At 36.4% G+C, this 13,588-nt stretch overlaps 1 protein-coding gene across 3 annotated transcripts in view; it reads right to left on the reverse strand.

Annotated features, from left to right (window-relative positions):
• Nucleotides 1–13,588, reverse strand: part of EPHA6 (EPH receptor A6) — a 362,638-nt gene that overhangs the window by 99,196 nt on the left and 249,854 nt on the right. The window lies entirely within an intron of this gene.

The raw sequence follows: 13,588 nt of genomic DNA on the forward strand, positions 1-13,588 counted from the left end.
ATTCTGTATTAAGCCACATAATCCTGCCTGGCCTTTTCAGAGCACGGTTATTTAACTGAAAGAAGAACTAATAGAGATTAAATCTATATACCACAGGGACCAGGTCTTCATGCTGTACACTGAAGCACAATGTCAAAGCTGAGTAAGTACCACATTAAAGTAAAGAAGATTTGGAGTTTCATGATTCAGGTGCTATAAATGTTTAAATAAAAGCACCAATAATAAAAAGGAATTTTTTATGAGACCATTTGGTCACATCTTTCCTCTTTCCTAGATACATCAGTCTGAGGAACACACATAATGTGACCTACAGAGGAAGCATCATTATTTTAAAGGAATGACCACAATTCTGGAAGACAGCAATGCTTACTGATCATAGCTCTAGTCCAGGGTGCGATGCAATCTCCAAATTCTTCCTTACTTTATGCTGGCACTCCATAGTTACCTGAACTTTAATGCTGTGCTACCCATTAGGATAATACAGTAGTTAATTATTAGGTATAGTCATTGATTGATTAATCAGTTCAAATAGAATCTATTAAAGACAAATAACATCAAACTGTGGAGTTTGTACTTACTCTCTGTGATGAATAAAAACAGAATCCCCACAGCTTCTAATTTATGGAAACTGCTTCTGATTTATAGAGCCTATACTCCTCTCACAACTAATTTTCCCCAATGATTCTCAAAAAGTATTTTCTTTCTTTACAATAAAATATTTTCATAATACAATTTCTGAATGCCTGTTGCCTCTAGTCATAGCACCTTTGTCACCTTACACAGATTGTTGTATATAAGGACTAATTACACTGAAAGCAATAAAATTAACTACACCTATGGAACTTGGTGTCTGCCTTTGAAAGTTTCTTCATATTTACTAATTCGTGTGAGATTTTCTCCTAGAAAACTATTTTGACCTACAGAACATCAATTAACAGAAATGCTGGCAGAAGATTTTAGAAGATACTAAAATATTCAAAAATGTGCTTCTAACATTAATTACTGATTACAATCTGATCAACAGGATTAGGTAAATTTGTAATGCAACATTGAGTGGTAGGAAAAAAATTACAATAAGAGAACTAGAAGTTAAAGAAACTATTAAGATTCTTTAAAAAACACTCTTCCTAAAAACCCCTGTACCTCTGGTTTTCAGCTGAACAACAAACTTGAAGTAAATTTAGAAAAGTGATTGCAAAGATCTGAGGACCAATCTAAACAAAGCAGAAAACTGTGGCAGCAAAAAATCAGGGCCAGATAGAAAATTGCCAATGGCTCTAGTGTCTGCTTCAGAGAAGAAATCTGCAGCACTCAAAGGCATCAGCCCCTTCAGGCTGTAACCCTGTCCCTTCCCTCCTTGGCCTCCCTCCTGATTAATCTGAGATGTAACAGTCTGGGGAGCTGAAACACTCAAGTGTCCTTTACCTGTTTGGCCATTCAATATTTTATATTTTGATTGCCTGTCAGTCAGCTCATCACTTCTTCCATACATAAAAGTGAAGTTGTCAACATGAAAAGGGGAAGAACAGATAACCAACCATAAAGAAAATACGGAAAGGTCAAACCCCAGACAAAATGCATTTTAATTGGATTATATACTTGGAAAGGCAGAAATGAGTTGATGTGAGGTGAACCATGAAAAGCAGAAAATCAAATGAGGAGAGAGATGAGGACAGGGAGGCTCTAAAACAATGTTAAAATTCTCACCAGCACAGGGAGGTGAGGGCTGGGCAGAGCAAAAACTGTGTGGTTCACATGCTGGGCCAAATGGGACTGCCAGGTGTGAAGGCAGCAGGCAGGAGAGAGCTGATTATCCCAACAAGGAGATCAAAATGAAATAAAAACAAGCCTTAAGTAAGGGATGGAACAGGGTGCAATCCAGCATATTACAAAGGCCGCTGGAGAACATGCCTGGGTTGTCAGATGAGCAAAGATATTAAATCTTTCTGGCAGTAATAAGTTACTCTGATAATGGTTGTTTTGAATTAAAAATATTTACCAGTGAAAACCTCTGCACCAGCACCTCCAGAAGTCTCTCTAACTTCTGCATATAAAAGCACCAGCTTCTTCAGCTGCCTTGAAGATTTTTCTTATCTTTTCACTCATTTTAAGTTTCTTTTCCAGTTGGAAAGCAGCAGGAAGCTACTGCAAGCATGAACTAAATTTCTAAGGTAAAAACTTCAAGTAGTACCCAAAATTCACCTTAGGACAGTAAAGCACAGTTTCTCCTGGAATACCTAATGGTAAGGTTTACTTCATAGTGATGTAATAAACCTGCTGACAAATACAGTGCAACAGGAAACAGAAGCAATCCTGAAAATTTGCAGATGGGAAAATTTCTTTGCTGTGAAACAAGCCCAGAGAACTATGGATATAGAGCAGGCTGATTCCCAAGTCATTCCTTTGGTGTATGAGGTTCATGGTTCACAATTCTGAATGAGGTCCTGGCGCCACTGCAGGTTCCTTCTCCCCATTCTTACCCCTAATGCTCCCCCAGAGCCCAGCAATCTGCAGATCAGTGGCTTTCTGAATTAACTAAATTTACTTCATTGTGTTTTACAGCTCATGGACTTTTCTTCCAGGAATTTCCTTTATTATTCCTTCAACCAAATTTGCTTGTGGCCTCCAAAACATCCCTAGGCAACAAGTTTAATTACAAACTGTGCTTAAAAAAACTGTGGAGATTTTTTTTAAATCCACTTTCTGAAAATTTATTGAATATACTTTAATTTCTTGTCTACAAGAAATAGTGAATAATAATCAATGTCAGTAATATGCTCAGCCAATTTAAAAATATCTGTGTATATCATAGAAACAGTACTTCTAGTTACAGATGGGAAGTAGGTCACTGGATAATGAAATATTTAAATTGAAAATGCAATACCCTGGAAGAAAGAGAATAAAAAGGGACAACTCGTGTGATGTGAAAAAAGTCACAGTCCAAACACCTGAAGGTCTCCAAGTTGCTGAGCCATGGGGCAGGCGATGTTCTCACACCCAGCATTACCAGCACAGGTAACATCACAGCTGTGCACACAGAACTGCTGTGGCAGAACTCAAAATTGTGGTGATGCTATTTCCTACTGAAGTGTGAAGGCAACTGAAATGCAGAGAAGCATCTTACAAGGGAAGTGGAATTTCAATACAAGAGCAATCATCCAATTCTTCAGAAGAGTTCTACAGTGAGGTGACTTGCTACAGTACAGAGCAGCCAGCACTCTACTTTAACAACCCCCCAGCAAAAACCACTATAAAATAAACACAAAAAAGTCCCCTAACAAAAAACAAAAACACACAAAAAAAACCCCCAAAAAAACCCCAACAACCCTTCTCCCTTCCCCCCTACAAAAATCCCAACAGCCCACAACATATGTTCAAAGCTGTGAAAATCAAATTATTCTACCAATCCAAAAATATAGTACAGCACTGAGTCAGCTACACAGAACTCAGCTCTAATAGTGCTGCTGACAAATTGCCTTAATTCACTTCATTTCAGAATCCCTACAATATTCACAGGCAGATAGGGCCAGGATTTGGATTAGGGCTTCCTTTCAGTGCTGAATATTTTTCCAGGTTTGTAACACCTTGCTGGGAAATTTCAGCTCCTGTGGGATGCTTGCAGCTCTACAAACACCCTCGTAAAAACCACATTCTGTACTAAAACCATATTCTGTACTAAAAACCTCTTGTGCAATCATGCCTTTATAACTCCTTTCTAAGATGTGCTGCAGCCTTTTAGGATGTTAGGACATGCAGACTCCCTGGGCTTATTTTAGGATTGGTTTCAGCTTAGCTTGAATCTTCTACATAAATAACTTTTAATATTAGAAGAGCAGACTAATGCAGAATTTTCTCTTTTCATTTGCTACTGAATGTTTCCTGCCTGGCAAATCCAGAAAAGATCCTTATCGATATACAACAGCTTGAAAACAAATTCAGTGGTATTAATAAAGCTATCACATTTATTTAAGTAAGCAAAATATCTACTGTTATAGACTGAATTGATTCAGATTGCTATTCACATTTTCTATTCTGGAAAAAAAATGACTGAAGTCATTAAGATTCATTTCAGACCATATGAATGTTAAATGGTAACAAGTCTTTCATATGCTAACTGTGAATGCGTGTCTTTGGGACAAATACTTCCCTTTTCAAAGAAAATTGGGATTTATAAGCATAGAATAATGTTGACAATATTAAGATAGATTCCAACCATCCAAGAAAAATCAATTTTGGAAGAAGAATTTTGACCCTAAAACACAAAATCTGACACTAACTAATGTTTGACTTTAATCAGTGCAATGCAAATAATAAATCAGAGGCAAGAGGGAACCTGCTGATCTCTATATAGAGATTGTGTATTGCTTTTCATTATGCAAGTCTCTCCAGATATAAACATATAATAGCTATCAAAGTCACTGAAATATCACATTCTTGGTGTATTTGTGAGCACATGCAAAAATCTTTTTGTGTCTCAATGCAGGCAAACAGCAAACATCTATCTTGTAATGCTAACTCAGAAGGGCTGAATTCACCTCTGGTGTCATGGCTGTAGTGCAGAACTTAGCAATACATCAACAATAAATACAGCATATTCCTTAAGTTTATGTTCTCTTCAAACACCTCGGTGAGTTAATGGGGTGTAAAGCAAAAACAGCAATCTTATTTTCCAATTAATTGAACATGAATTTCAAGGGCAAAGTAAACAAACCAGCAAGTAAACCAAAAAGCTGATTTTGCACTTTCAAAACTGACACAGCAAGTTTTTGCTCAATTTTTTTGGGAAGTGCCCATTTCTGATGTAGCTAACTTGAGCAGAAATATCTGGTGGTGGTAAAAACAACAAGAAAAAATCTGAAAAAATGTTAACGAAATTCACAGATGGATGTCAATACCTTTTTAAAAAGAGCTGCTCCAGCCACTTAAGAATTTTGTTAATATAATATGAATACAGGTATATGCATGAAAACCAGGTAGTTTTTACAAGGTCATTGCAAATACAAGATGCATCAACCTGGTGAAGTTCCTAGAGCAACATAAATGTGTTTATGAGCAGCAGGTGAATTCCTGCAAAAGACTCTAAAGCTATTAACAGCTCGGTAAGGAGTACATATTAACAGGTTGTTAACTCAGCCATCCCAACAAGCACATCAAGAAAGGGCACTTTGAAACTATTAATGCAAACACATTAAAAAACTCAAAAGAAAAGGAGAGAATTCCAAGATTTTGCTTGTTTCAATCAATCAAATAAATATTTGTGGGTTTATTCGGGGACAAACCTAACAAAACTACATGGGAGTTACTGAATGAGGTCCAACTTTTATGAATTCAAGGTGGCTGATGGAATTATTAATTTAAATTAAAAGCTCCTCTAATGTCTATTTTGATTCCAACAACTACATCCCCACACCAAACCCACAGCTTTGTTTTAGTACATAGTAAAGTGATTATACTGATATTAAACAGGAAAGTAGTGGTTTAGTGCATTAAAATGGAGAGGCTCTGCCTAAAGGAGCTTCCTCTTTCCCTTTGGATATTTCTCCCTTCTCCCAGAATGACTGCTCTGGGGACACTGCTACTTAATAAAAGAGAGGCTGCTAATATTACACAGTCAGTGGCTTCATTTAATGTGAAAAGGAGACCATTCAAAGAGGAAAACTAATATCCTGTCCTTTTCTGTGCTTAAAGTACAACTGAAATGCACTCTTAGAAAAAAGAGAGAGAAAAAAATGAACTTTTTTTGTTTTACTCTCCAAAATGATTCACACCTTGGCACCTCTCCAGGTATCTCTTGAATGCATTGAATATTGCAGGAAGAAACCGTAAATGAAACAATATCTGAACACTCTTTCATTTAGACAAAGATATAAACTCATGTCTCAAGGTATGTATCTTGATTTAATCTGTGAATCCGCCTTTATGGCTGCAAATCAACAATTTATGAACAGTGAGTCATCTGTGTAGTACAAAAATCACTGTGCTAGCTTCAGTTTTTAAGAGTTTGGGCTCACAGATGATTTTTTGGAATTTTAAAGCTACTTTGTATTTTAAGAGAGTCTAAATGAAACATTCTGACTGGTTTTAGAGATCTGGTGAGGTAGATATTGTATTTCATTTATAAATAAGGAAATCACTTTCATTTAGATGACCATCATTTGGCAGGTATGCTTATTATATTTAGGTCATTGTTCACAAAACTTGCCTTTTTTTTTTAAAAAATCTGTGAAACTTTCAAACCCAAAGTTTGACTCCTGAATGGGTGTTAAAGTATCTGCAGGAACTCCAACTCTATTATCATATCCAACTAAAATTTACTGCACCTAAACTCAAAGGTGAACACACTGCAGGCAGTTGATAATAACAGAAACAACAAAAATAAAATGCTTTGGGAGTACATTCTCTACTTTGCTAATTCAGATTAAACATGTTCAACTCCTTACCACTTCCTTTTGTGCAACTGATACATCATCTCTGATGAGACAGCATTTCTTTTTTACAGTATGTTCATCAAAATAATCTAAATGTTGCCTTAGCTGAAACTTTCTGCTCTCTAAAACAGCTGCTTCTGATTTTTGACCCCACCTAAACACATACTTAAGATTAACACTGATTCCTGACGTTAACATTACTACTACTACTACTATTATTATTATTGTTATTATTACTACTACTGTGTCAGTGCACAATTCTGAAAACTATTTTTCCTGAGGTTCAAAGGCTTTAGAGGATAGAAAAAAAACATTTAATAATTCCTTTTATTTGCAACCAATCTTTGTCATCAATGGATTTAGCTTTCTTAGCTTTATTTGAGGTATGGAACTAGTTGTGTTCGTTGTCTTGTAATAGTTTGCATACCTCCTATGCTTATTCCTATGCCCTTGAAAGCATTTGAAAGCCACTTATACAAAACCATTAATACACTTTTTCTGCATTTGTGCAGCTCTTCTAGCAGTTACTGGAATAAGCACTGTACATGAAATTTTCCTTGGAGAAAATGGTATTGGCTGCAGGCAAGAACACAAGATCAGCAGAGATTTAAGTATGGGTTTTTTTTTTAATTTCAAATCCACCAGGCTTGCTTAAACAGCATTATACTTCTCACTGAGAGTTTCTGGTTCAGCAGGAACAGCAGCAATACCTCTATAGGCTACTTTATTATGAAATACAAAAGTTCAGAAGCTGTTTCTAAATAATTGACAACAATGATTAGCAGACAAGCCAAACCAGGCATCTAATAGAGGTCTAGCTTAGAACTTTGATAAACCCTTTGCTGCAGGTAATTGATATTTAGATGCCAGATTTCTTTTTCTCCTATATAGTAATTACATTGGTGTCATTAATAATGGCTGCTGCGAGGTCCTTAGGTTCTTTCCTGCAAGGCAAAAATTATATCTGGTCAGAGAGTCTGGTAATTAGTCACTCTCATTTTCAACAGTTCTGAAACCTATTTTTTCCCCTCTTTTTAGAATCTGAGGCTTTTTCATTTTTTCCCTTGGGAAACTGGGTTAATAACAGCAGAACAGAAAAACTGAGAAGCTTGTTTAACACCATTTACTATGCTAAAATAAGCTAGGAGATTTCATTTTAATGATTATATCCCAAAGCACATTTGTAGTGATTATTTTTTAAAAACATTCAGCAGACATGGTTCGTTTCCCAGGAGCTACAAAGGGCTGAGAATGCCTGAGGTGCTGCTCAGAGCCCTGGTGCCTCCCTGTGACATGCTATGAACAAACATTAAGAGCTGCCTAAACCTGTCCAAAAGCTCTTGTACATCCTAAATATACAGCACTTTTGTTTTGATGAGAATTGTTGAAAATGTAATGAAAATGTATTATTGCATGAGTCCTACGTTTCTTGATTCCAGTCATATCACAAACATTTTACTCGCAGGCAGCAGATTGCTATTTATGCCTTAAATAATTTGAACAATTTGAAAAATATTACAGAAGAAAACTGTCCATTAAAAAAAATTATTAGCATGAAGCTAAAAATTCCCCAGTTGATCCTTTGAAGCAAACAGCTTTTTATACTGCGTATACTCAATACATGGCCAGATACCTGAAGTGCTCAGCCTCTTATCCCTACTGTTGTCACTCTGTACCTGTTCCCCAATCCCATCACTGATGTTGACTTTAAAACTTTGCAACAGAGATAGCAACAATAAAGGAACATGCCCAGAAGAAAGAGCCAGCACACGCCACGAACCCAGCCACAGCAGTACCAAACAAACCCCTCTGGCCATGGATAATGTCACACAGCCCCCAGGCTCCCTTCAGCTTCATGCCCCTGGCAGCTGCTGCATATATGGTTCTTCAGGATATAAAACTCTACCATAAAAGAAAAATCTGAACCAAAAAAGTAAGAGCTGGTGCTTAAAGGAAACAGGGGAGTTGTAACAGCCATGTCTGGATGGAGAGGTTTGGCTGTTTAAGTAGTAGGGAGGTTGAGGGTCAATGAACTTCACACATGCAGACCTCACAGAAAGGTAGAGAAATTTATAAAAGAAATGGCTGATTTTACTGCACATTTCAAAATTCCACCCAGAAATTCTGAGGACTGAATATGATCCACATGAGATGGCTTCTTATGAGAAATGTCCTTATTTTATCTACTAAGAACATGTTTGGCTCCTGTTCACTGAGGCTGATCCCAGCCCATAGTCAAGCAGGGTCAGGTTAATTAATGTGAAATCATAATGCAATATCTCCTTGGCTGGACAAGACACAGAGGAACATCTGGTGTCCTCTAAACCAGGATGAGTCTCATGGTGTTTATAATTTTCCATATTAATTCTTATAAAAATAATTCTGTCATTCAAAACATTATGCACTGAGAGTCTTAAATTTTCTCATTATTCCTATCATGTAATTTACCTAAAGGTCTGTCACTCAAATTCAAGATGTCTCATTTTAATTCATATTAATGGTTACTCAAAGAAATAGCAGTCTTTGGTTTAATATTAGATTTTAAGACTGCACATCATTTCTTGTATAAGTTAAGTGAAGACAGCTGTAGACTGATAGAAAAATTAACAAGGTCATGCTGCTTTGTAATTCTTTAAATCTGGTATTTTCCTCTATCATCTCTCTGCCTCATCAGCTCTTCATCTCTTTTTCAAATCTCATTGGAAAACTAATTTCCCCCTTGCCTCTGCTGCTCAGTTATTTTCTCACTTCTATTTATTAATTCAATTCTAAATAATACTGGGATGAAGGAGAAGTCCTACATATCTGATGTCCTACATATCCTGTCCACTCACTGTTCTATGGAGGTGGGTTAATTTTTTTAATGTGAAAACTGCCTGTGAACTGCAAATTGAATCTCCCAACAAAATGAAGTATTTTGGCAAAGGGATTTGGCTTTAAATTTCATCAAAAGACAAGAAAGCAAAGAAATATCAGCCCTCTCCTCCAAATCCTGATTCTAAAGATATTCTCTGCTTTCTCTATTTAGAGATTTCACTGCAATGCCTCGGGTTACTGCTTGGGTACATTCCATTAAAATCTCTTCTCTACAGACAGGCTTCCTTAGCTAATTATATGTTATCTTGTGTGTAACAGGAAATGTAATCCAGCTGCTGTGCTTGGGCCACGTGGGAGAACAAATAACAACTTAATACAGTTGCTGATACGTGCACAGCTTGGTATGCCTAATACAGGTCTTAGGGAACATTAATTTTTGATGATTAACTTTCTGGGTTTGGATGGAAAGGGGAGGAATAAGTGTTTTCCAGTTCAGTTGCACAACCTGGAGTGCAGCTGGTGAGGTTTATATCCACTGTGTGCTGTGTTCCCTTTCCCACGAGGGAATTCCTACAGAAGGAGGAATTGTCATTACAAGGCTCTAACAAGGCCCCACTCCTTCATCTGCCTCAAATATGAAACACTTTCAATGAGAGGTAAAGAGATTATGATGCCCTGGAATCTTGCAAATAGTGCAAGCTTTGGTCAGTGTCTGAGTAATAGTTTAAAGTATAAAAGAAAAATTAATTGCAATTAGCAATGGTAATGAGATTATATTAATGAGTTTGATTTTTAAAGGGAAAGACACTATGGCACATGAGAGATTTTTTCTTTTAGAAATAATGTTTGTGGATGATATCAAGGGATCATAGGATATAATGGACAGAGTACAGAGTAGGGCAGACACCCTGTATCAACAGAGATAATGCACAATGTTTAGCATCTCAAGACCCCAAAAAAGGTCTATGAAGAAATGCTTTTATGAGCATGTCTTAAATCTCCAAGGGCAAACATTTAACTGATCTTCTGTGTGTTGTTGTAAAGACTCACTTATTATGCAAGGCATAGATTTCAGAATGATTCATAATCTACCTGAAATCAGGTATTTCAACTACCAAGCCTCAACAAGGCAATTATTTCAGGATCATGATGTTCTCTCCCTGGTTATATCACACAACTATTCAAACAGTTGAAAACCCTTTCTCTTTGCTGTGACAGAACTCAGAGAATCTTGGACTGAATGTTGAGGCACTTCCGTCCTCCCAGGCCAAATCAGCTCTCTAATTATGTCCTAGGTCAGATTTTGTTCACTGCATTTTTGGCTGAAAGGCTGCAGAACAAAGTGGCCTCTTGTCAGACAACCACATAAAAACGTACCAGTGCACTCCTAAATAAGAAACCACAAATCTGTACAACTGGCTCACAATGAAATTTTGTTATTGGCCCAAGATTTTCATTTTTAGAGACAATATTTCCTGAAGTTCTGAATGTTTTACAGCAATTCCCTGGAGAAATGAAGGTCATACAGGAAAAGGTACTTTAAAGCAGAAAAATTATTGAACTGCTTTATTGTACTTTGAAATTAATGTATGATTCCCTATTTGTAACTTATTGAGACCTCTGGGTAACTCTCCTTCTCTACTTTATTACTTTACAACTTGGTAGTCTTTATCAGAAGAATATTTTTCACAGAGAGGACTTGATCTTTTGATAGTTCTCTGTGAGTAATTTGTATTTTACAAGAGTATAAATGCAAGTTTCTTGCATAATTGGCACAGTGTAGCGTCCTTGTGCTTCTTCTGGAAATGAATGGAAAGATGCATCTTTATGTCCCATGCTCATAATCATTAATTTGTCTTCCTTATGAAATTGTTGGAAACTGCCCTATTTTCTGGAGTCCTTACAGTTTATTGGGCAACTATTTGATTTCTGAAGTTTATATATCTTCCAGAAAACTTTGGGAGCCCATGACAAGATACAATTTCCATTTGTGAGCCACAGAATTTGTGAGCTACTGGTGATAATTAAAAGCAGGCTGCTCCCCTAATGCGCTCACCAATGATGTACTGACAATTTTTCAAATGTCAACAAGGAACCTTAAAAGAAATAGCAGTAATAATTGTAAAATTTTAGAGTCTTGCATAATTCCTCAGAGCTTCAAGAAGTTAAGAAACTGATATAATCAGCTGAATTTGAGGGACTGAGTGGTTGTATTTGATGAAGACATTCCATTTCTTATATTATCAGAACAAAACCTTTCTTTATTAAATGCAAATGACAGCTAGAAAGGGATAAAGATAGACTGCAAAAGTTGTTCCATTTTCCTACCTAGTGTGTTTATTAGTAGCTGAGACTACTGTTTTCTGCCTTTTTCTTGACTCCCTGGGACATTAATAAAATTTCTGACCTTTTCAAATTTAACACGTTCTTCAACTTTACCTGCATTTTTTACTCTCTGTTAGAGGGATGTCTCTGTGATAAATTCATACCACATCCAGTAGAAAATTATTTCACTCTTATCATATTTTCTGTGAGCATGCAACAACATCCCTATTTTGTCACTTCTGCTGAGAACAGGAATGCTGATATTCCCCTGTGTCAGAGTTCCTGGGAAGGCTGAGAGATTACAGTGTCACTGGCTACATTTAGCCTTGTCATAACACAAACTATGCTTTTTAATATACAGAGCTCCACAGTGAAGAAGAAAAAACTAATTGAAACATAAAATTAATTGTGCATATTAATATTTTCTGGCTTTGAGGTAGGAACCATCCATTTTTCTTTCTCAATATAAAATTTCATTTGCATTTGGCCATTATACTTAGCCAGTTTTGTAATGTATGCTTCTTGATTTAAATATGATTAAAGCAAGACTTAAATATTAAAGTGGTGTGAAATAACATTTTCCAATTTAATGCTGTAAATAAGCAGACTGATTTGCAGTACTGGATTATGCATCTCTCTGATCTAGAATCTGGTCTCCAAGAGAGGTCTTGCAAATTACATCTGTGCCACAGCACTGGAAGTGCCAGCAGGGCATTTTATCTCTCCTGACCTCAGAGGAAAGAGTTTATATATAGAAGATGCTCCTTATATATTTTAAAATGTGGGCACAGAAAATTGTTCTCTTTTTTTTGTAAAAACAGATAAGAGTGTTTTAAACTGTGTCTAGCAAAGGGTCTTAAAGCCTGTGCATGTAGTCTTGCTGCACAATGGTCAAGGGTAAGGACTGAGTAGACCTCTAAGAAAAGTTATTTGCCTTGTCACTCAGCACTGACTGGTCTTGGCACATAATCCATTGAGAAAGGATTTTATTAAATACATATCTAAAATTTATAATTTAACATCCATACCAATGGCTACAGAACTGTTGGAACTGTTCCTATTTGACTGAATAAAATCTCACAATTTGTTGTGTTAAATTCGCCTCTTTAATATCAATAAAGAAAAGAAGTTCAAGTTATAATGGGGCTTGCTATGCTAATGGATCAGAACCTGAAGGACTTCCATTAGAGTAGGAATACAGGGTTCCTTGCTTTGGCTCACCAAATATTCTACGCAATCTGTCTTCTCCTTCTAGCTGTCCTATTTAAACTGTTTGGATTTTTTTCCCAGTTTACCTTTTCTTCTGCATCATTAAAGCTGCATAATCTCAATAGAGAAGTGCAGTCAAGGAATGAAATTCTCAGATATTTACAGAGCCTAATATCCCTAATACTTTCTTCCATGACTTGGTTTGTATTTCTGTTCTTTGTGATCTTCATACACATCAGTTCCACTGTGACTTCAGATGGGGGCAGGGAAACACAAGAACTGACTTAGCAGGGAACTGTTTAAGGTACAGACACCAAAAATTTCGTCTGTGTCTTCAGGATTGAAGGCACTGGTCAGTACAGAATTTTTTACTGGTACCAGGCCCTGTAGCAACTGGAAATTACCAAATATGTTTTGTGCTTATGGAGAAGGAGGCTTCAAATTATGCTTTTCCAATACATTCTGTGTGTGCACCTTGTACCTTTACTTGTAGTGCATGTTGTGGCTCTCTTCTGTGTGAAATTGCCTAGTTTTGACAGAGCACCAGAAATCCAAGTTTCTCTTGTAACCTTTTGTAACCCTCTGACCAATGCTGGTGCACCTATCCTTTAAGCACATATTATTGCTTTATTTAGCAATAATAAATAAATAAATACATCTTTTGCCTCAAAATGAAATCATGTTCCGATTCACTTTAATTCTGTTGTGTCAGTGTCACTGTAATGTGAAGTTTTTGCAGTCTATAAATCAAAATATATTGAAGCATGTGATCATGTTTATCCATGTTTTTAAATGTAGTTACTATGAGA

This window comes from Camarhynchus parvulus, chromosome 1 (assembly GCF_901933205.1).
Source record: "Camarhynchus parvulus chromosome 1, STF_HiC, whole genome shotgun sequence".
Classification (NCBI taxonomy): Eukaryota; Metazoa; Chordata; class Aves; order Passeriformes; family Thraupidae; genus Camarhynchus; species Camarhynchus parvulus.